We start from the raw sequence: 7,524 nt of genomic DNA, 5'->3' as shown, positions 1-7,524 counted from the left end.
TTTATCTTTAGTAGCCTCTCTTACCGGGAAATGTCTCCTAGTGTTTCCACTGAGCCATGGTAGCTTGCTACTGCTCCGGAACACTTAGGCTGGCCGGCATGTGTCCTTCTTCGTTCCTGTGTCTGTCCCTTCGGGGAAATGTCACGCGGTGAATACCGGAGTCCTGTTAGCCCGCTGCAGCCCGGTTCACCGGAGTCCTGCTAGCCTAGTGCTACAGCCTGGATTCACTCGCTGATGACCGACACGTTCGATGCTGGGTCATGGATGCCTGTCCCTGTAAGTCTGTGCCGCTTTGGGTTTACGACTAGCCATGTCAGCCCGGGCTCCTTATCATATGGATGCTAGCGACACTGTCATATACGTGTGCCAAAAGGCGCAAACGGTCCCGGGCAAAGGTAAGGCGACACCCGTGGGAATACCGTGCGTGAGGCCGCAAAGTGATATGAGGTGTTACATGCTAGATCGATGTGGCATTGAGTCGGGGTCCTGACAGCGTTGGTATCAGAGCTTGACTGCCTGTAGGATTACCAAGCCAAACTGGTCGAAGTTGAGTCTAGAAATTCTTTAGTTATATAAGGGAATTGATTGTGGGATGGAACGTAAGGCTCTTTTTACTCCTTATACCTCATGCCCTTCTGATCTGAGTCATCTTATCTTTCCTGCGGGGATTAAGAACTAGGTTATCTCTTCTTTCTATCAGGATCACGTGTTACTAATCAGTGGACTTATAAGATTGTTGGACTTAAGCCTCGTTTCAGTTCCTACTACTTCTGTATGTTAATTATTGATCTCGAGACCTTGATATTGTGCTTCTGAGTGGTTATGCCACCATTTTTGTGAATGTCTCAAATCTTTTCTGAGCATTTACAGCCGTTATGCTGTCCGAGTCATCCCAGGTTTCTAAGTAGTCTGATGCAATTGCAAATCCTTTCTTCCTGTTTCAATGTTCCCATGGGCCAGATTAACCACACTAATCAGTGAGTTGAGGTACTCCGTTACCTTGACATATATGTTGGTGATACTATTATGGCCCTAGGTGTTTAGGGAGTCACCTAGTAATCTAGCAATGTTTTGTGATCCCCAGTGTGATGATTCTGGCTTTTATTCTCGAAAGCATCCCGTGATGCCACTTAGTAGTAGGTATTCTATTCCTTGGGCTTTGAACCCGAGATTCACTCTACTTACTTCATGTTGATAGTGTTTGCTAGTTCCTTCAGGATATTAGTAACTTTGCGATAGTCCTCGAGGTCCGTGGTATTTCCTTCTTCCAAATACTATGAACCGCTTATGGCAGATGTTTATTGGATCAAAAGATCACAATTAGAGTACCCTTGAGGAGTTCTCCATTCATAAATCGTGACTCTGCCAGTTCTACCTTTCTGCATGGGTTATCCGGAAGAAATATGTTGAACTTGGTTCGACATACTAATCTATGCATCCACAACTCAGAAAGTTATATGTTTCTTTGAGTTGTTCTCTTTAGTTGCATTCTGACCCTCGTCTATCAACTGATAGTCAAGAGTATGCGTGCGTTCGTTCATCGATGCCTATGACTCTTGTGGTCTGTCAAGCCATTCTATTCCGGAATGACTAGGAGAAACAAACTCCAGTACCTCATCCATATCTAGGATTGGGTCAAAGCAATTGTATTCCGCAGATCAAATGCCAATCCAGCTTTTGGTTCTGTTCTACCTTGGAGTATTACATATTTTATATCGAGATTGTTATAGGAATTGCACACCATCCTATGAACTCTTGGTACAGTGATACTTCTTGCCATCACTGTTCATTCCTTGGTTCCTGTGTTATCGTAACCGGAATACCGACAAATGAATTGTGATGTGTGAAATCAATACTCCCAGCAACCTCGTTGCTTGGTAGTTAAAGGACAATAATTTCATTCTTAGTGTGTTGGTTATTGAATCATCATTCTAAGATTGATCGTGCTACCTAGTCCATTCTCCTGGTTCACTCCTCGATCGATGAGTTAGGATTATTTCAAATTCTTACTCTATTGATCATATCGTCTTGCCCTGAAAAGCAAGATTGTTCTCGAGCTTAGTAACATACCGGTGGCTCGTGATTCTCTGAATATCTTCTCAGAAGTATTACCAGGTTGTCACCTGACCGCTATGTTGAGCTCGTGATCAAGTTGGTTTTTGTGAACCATCCTTCTCCAAGAAGCTGTGTTGGATATCCCTGAGCTAGTTGGTTAAGTTAGACAACGACTTGGAGAGTTGGAAGATAAAAGCTTGCCTGACTTAGTTCGTTCCAAAGAGATATTCTTGTGTAGTGTGTGTTGAAGAAAGATGATATCTTCATCGATTGATCCCTGTGATCAGTTGCTGGATCTATTGTCTTATCAATCCTTCGATTTGAGTGTGGGCTATCGTCAAATCAAATCAGAACCAACGATATTCGTAATGTTGTCTTATTCGTGGTTGATTCCTCGAGCATACACCATTATATCTTTGGTCTGACCAATGCTATCACCGTGTTCACCTAACTATGGAATTCCTTTTAAAAGGAAACCTAAATGAATTGTTGTTGAGCCCATTGACAACATCCTTATCTCCTCCATAATTTTGTTGAACATTAAGCTAGTGTTGGAAATTTTTGAGAGCATTTGTTCATGCTAGCTCATGAAGCATATGTTTGGATGAAGGTAGTGGCTTCCTTTAATTCATGTGCATCTGATGCAAGTTGCCGCCGTGGATTCGAGAAAGTCAATGTTGTTTTCTTGGAACCATTCTAAATCAGTCATGCACACGTGCGAAGAATTCTGTGGTTCGGAGACTTGCAACCTCCATTCCATATGTATACCCTAGCACACCAAGCCACTGATTGTTTTGTTCATGGAAAAGGAGTTGATGTGCTAATCCTAGGTCATGCACAAGACTTCCATATCCTCGATTATGGTTCCCAATCAGAACTCGGTAGTGTTTTATTATAAGACTACCACGTGGTCATGTTTGTCTGGGACAGCGTGTTCACATGTTTGTAGCAGAACCAGCTCATGTTTTGGAGCTTGCTATCGTAGTTCGTCTCCCGAGAATCTTGCAACGTCATCTCGTCGATTTGTGTTGCAAACTTTCATTTTTCTTCCTAGACTCGATGAGTCTGGAATATCCTGACACCAACCAGATCTGAATCTTAGGCAGATATGATGGCTTGGAACATTTCCCAAGAGCTATAATATTGGTCTCTCGATAACCGGTAAGGTGGATGTCGTGGCCAACACACCCATCCGGTAGACCTATTATTATAATATCTTATTTGGAAATTGGCCACCTCCCCATAGGGATTTCGTAGGATTTACCTCCCTAGTTGTTCATTATGGATTTCTGTGTTTCGAAGTCCGACCTTTTACTTGATGTTCTAGATATCAAACCATATCTATGAATGGGATACACTAGCACATCAAGGAGAACATTAGAAGCGGAGTGCTAAATATCTCTCGGTCGATCATCCAGATTCTATCTCCTTGGCCCCGTCAAGGGTGAAATCTGAGATGATGTTATCTTCCTTTGCATCTGCATCATCCATCATCATTCATCATGGTAGCAAGTTGTGTTGCCAGGATCCTTGACACGGATGTTGGTAAAACCTTGATGAATATGGAAATGCTCAAGTTCTTGAGAGCACGCACAAGCTCTAGGTGTTACCGTCGACACTAACTAGGTTTGCTCTCAACTTCCTCGGAAATGCTATGACCTCTTCAAACAGTGAATTCACTCCCTATTGTTGGGTTCTTCCCCAGTTACCAGAATCATTCCCAGCATTTGCATTTTGTTCCCAGCTTGCACCGCCAATGTGCCATTCTACCATGGGTCTCTTCCATTTCCGGTGATAAGCAAAATTCATCCATTACGTTGTCTTCAACAAGGTAATCCACATCATCCAAGTCCGAGTATGCCATTCTAACGACCCCCGCCAATCGATTGCCGTGACTTGCCTTAGGCTGATATAGAGAGTCTCAGTGATCTCTATATCAAAGGTAATTCTTTTTGCCACTTAAGATAATAATCCACGAATCACCCTCCTCCAGGATGTTTCGTCGTGGTATCATGGCAACTCAACTCTTCGCTACGTTGGCAATCGTTTACCACCTTCTTAAGCGTGGAATCGTTGTCCACCTAGTGAACCTTCGTCATCTGTTCCACTTCATTTCTTCAAATCTGTGCTTCGTCTCCCAGCTCAAGAGATGTTGCTATGTCTCATTCCGTGAGTTGTTCGATCTTCGAGAAGATCGACCCTTCTAGAGTCTCCTTCTTCCCTCCATGTCATGTGGCAGGATTTCTCAGAGCAAGACGACAAGGCAAAGATGGTGGATGAATCAACGTTCCATTGAAGTGCACCCTGGATCGTGAAGATTATACTAGTTGCGTTTTCCTTCACCTTACCCTACGCTTGAATCTCGAGACGAGATTCTTGTTTAGTGGGGGTGAGTTGTCACATCCCTAGCTCTACCTTGGCCTTGTACTAGCTTGGTTGCTGCATCATGTTTAAATTCAAATGAAATTTGAACTGAGGAATTCAGAAGCCTCAAAACCCTAATTAAAAGAAGGGCAAGCAACCCTTAAATTGCATTCTGTGAATCCAAAATGCCCTAAAAATAGTTTTGTGAATTTTGGCAAGAGTTATATATCAAACCAAAATTCTGGAATATTTTTAAGGAATTATTTGGTCTCTGAATTTAAATCAATAATCTATTTGAATTTGGGGATATATTCATAATATATAATGAATATATTTTCAAATGCTTTGAAATATTTTATGTACTTTTGGAATAGTCCAGAGAGGTAACATAAAATATTTCAGAATGTTTTGGCACTGTATGAAATTATTTTGAATTTGAAAACAGTGGCAAAATAAAATAAAAAGGGAAACAGAACAGAAAAAAATAAAAGGAGCAAAGCTTACCTGTGCAGCCCACCAGAGCCAGCCCAGCTCCTGTGCTGGTCCAGCACTGTGAGGCCCAGCCCAGCTCCCCACCGTCTTCAACCTCTGCCAGTAGGCAGAGGCGTGTCGACGCGCCCGCGCCCGAGCGCCACCTCCTGCTTCCACCTCCTGCTGCCTCCTCCTCCCCTGGTTCCTCCCGCGACGCCACGCAGCCCCGACCCCTCTCACTTCTCCCTGCTCTCTCCCTCTCACTCCCCTGCTCTTTCCCCTCATGGCCGAAGCCGCCATGGCCACTCCGCTGAGAAACATCGCGGCCAGCTACCCCCTCGCTCCCACTATGCATCCCTGAGCTCCGCCCTGACCCCGTGGAGCTACACACGCGACGCACGCGACCAGAGGAGGCCGCAGTCGACCGGAGCGTCGTCGTCTTCATCTCCGGTGCCCGGAGATCGCCGTCGTCAATTCGTCATTGCAGAGGCTTCCCCGAGCCCACCGAGCTTCTCTCCCGACCCCTCGTGAGCCCCTGTCCATTTCCCCTCTCTCCCCGTGCCCGTCCGTGCCTTCTAACCACCCCGGCTATCGAAGCCGACAGTTCCTCGCCGCCGGCGATGTCGCAGACGGTGCTAGAGTCACCGTAGCCAACTCCCGAGCACGGCAACGTGCTCAGCACCCTTCCAGGAGCCGAGCGCGCCCACCCGTGCAACCTGCCGTGCCCTCTAGCCCTTCCAGCCGCAACCACCGAGCTCCGGCCGCCGCCTCGCTCGCCGCCGACACCGATTCCGGCCGCCCCGAGCGCAACTGACTCCACCAGGAGCTTCGGCTCGTCCCCAGCTCCTCCTAGATGCCCTCCGCGGCCCATTTGGTCGCCGGAGTGGCCAAAACCACTCTCGCCGCCGCGCTAATGGTCGCCGCCGGCGAAACTCCGGCAGGAGCCGACGTTGCCAGTCATTAGGGCCTAACTACCCCCGTTAACCACCCCCCTAGGCCACTGACAGTGGGCCCCAGGGCTTAGTCAGAGCTAACCAGCCCGGGTCAACGCGGGATTAGTCCCTGTGTCACTGACCAGTGGACCCCACTGGTCAGGTTTGACCCGGGGCAGCCCTGTTGACTTGCTGACGCAAGCATGACGCAGTGCTGATGTCATAATTAATTTCCTGGAATTGTTTTAATTCTAAATAATCAGAAAATTCCAGAAAATTGTAAAAACTTCTAAAATTCATAGAAAATTAACCGTAACTCCAAATTTAATAAATTATATATGAAAAATTATCAGAAAAATTCAAGGAATCCATCTGTACCATTTTCATGCATGTTAGAACAACTTATAGCTGCTGTTTAGCACAAATCAATTAAATGACATTTAAATAATCACATATGGAGTTTGAATTTGAATCTTGGATTCAAACCAACTTCATTTAATCTGGTTTTAGTTGCATTAGCTCAAAACACATTCATTTTGCCATGTCATGAGCATGCATCATATTGTGCATTGCATTGATTGTATTTCTTCTTTGTTGCCGGTATTTGTCCCCTCTCGATAGACGTGATACCGATGATGTGATCGTTGACACTGATGAAGACTCAATGTTATCTTCAGAAGTGCTAGGCAAGCAAAACCCCCTTGTTCATTCCGATACAATCCCACTCTCTCGCTTCTACTCTCTTTTACTGCATTAGGACAACACCGATTCATCTGTTACTTGCTGCGGTAGCTGAACCCCCTTATCCTTTGCATGACCTGTCATTGCCACAGTAAATAGATGAAACCCACTAGCATGAGTAGGAGTTGTTTGAGCCCTGTTGTGCCTACTCATTCATGTTTGTTTGTCATGCCTGCTACTGCTTAGAGTTGAGTCAGGTCTGATTCATCGGGGATGAATCAGAGGCGTGTGAACATGTCCTACTGTGTGTGAGCTAAGTGTGTGAATACGATTTGGTAAAGGTAGCGGTGAGAGGCCATGTAGGAGTACATGGTGGGTTGTCTCATTGAAGTCGTCCTTAGGAACTGAGTTCTGTGTTTGTGATCCATGATTCAGCTACTACCATACATTGGGCCCTGAAATATGACCCCGCTCGACTTCTTATTCACCCTCGTCCTCTGTCCAGGAGTTGCAAGTAGTTTCTGGTGTTTGTAGTATGCTGGAGGCCGTGGACAGCGCTGACCGTAGGGGTGGGCTGTGATGCGGTAGGCACGTGGCCGGGTAAACCGGGCGCCCGTTTGGTGTCACGGAACCCTGTTCACATCGTTTGGGGCTGTGAGCGAAACTCCGGCCGGATCTCCTCATGGATGGAACCCGAATAGGCGATAAACCTGGACTAGAGACTTGAGTGTTTAGGTAGGTCGTGGTCTACACCCACGTCGGCTTTCGCTTGAAGTCTGCCGAGCACATGTCATGTGCAGACGCTAAGTGGTGGAAACATGTATGAAGAAGTACACCCCTGCAGGGTTAACATCATCTATTCGAATAGCCGTGTCCGCGGTAAAGGACTTCTGGGTTGCTTATATCAGTTCATAGACAAGTGAAAGTGGATACTCTAAAATACGCAAGATAAGCGTGAGTGCTATGGATGGCGTTCTCGTAGGGAGACGGGAGCGGATCCATAGTGGTGTATTGATATGGT

The sequence above is a fragment of the Triticum aestivum genome, chromosome 1B (genome assembly GCF_018294505.1).
Source record: "Triticum aestivum cultivar Chinese Spring chromosome 1B, IWGSC CS RefSeq v2.1, whole genome shotgun sequence".
Taxonomy (NCBI): domain Eukaryota; kingdom Viridiplantae; phylum Streptophyta; class Magnoliopsida; order Poales; family Poaceae; genus Triticum; species Triticum aestivum.
Note: the sequence above shows the minus strand (reverse complement) of the source record.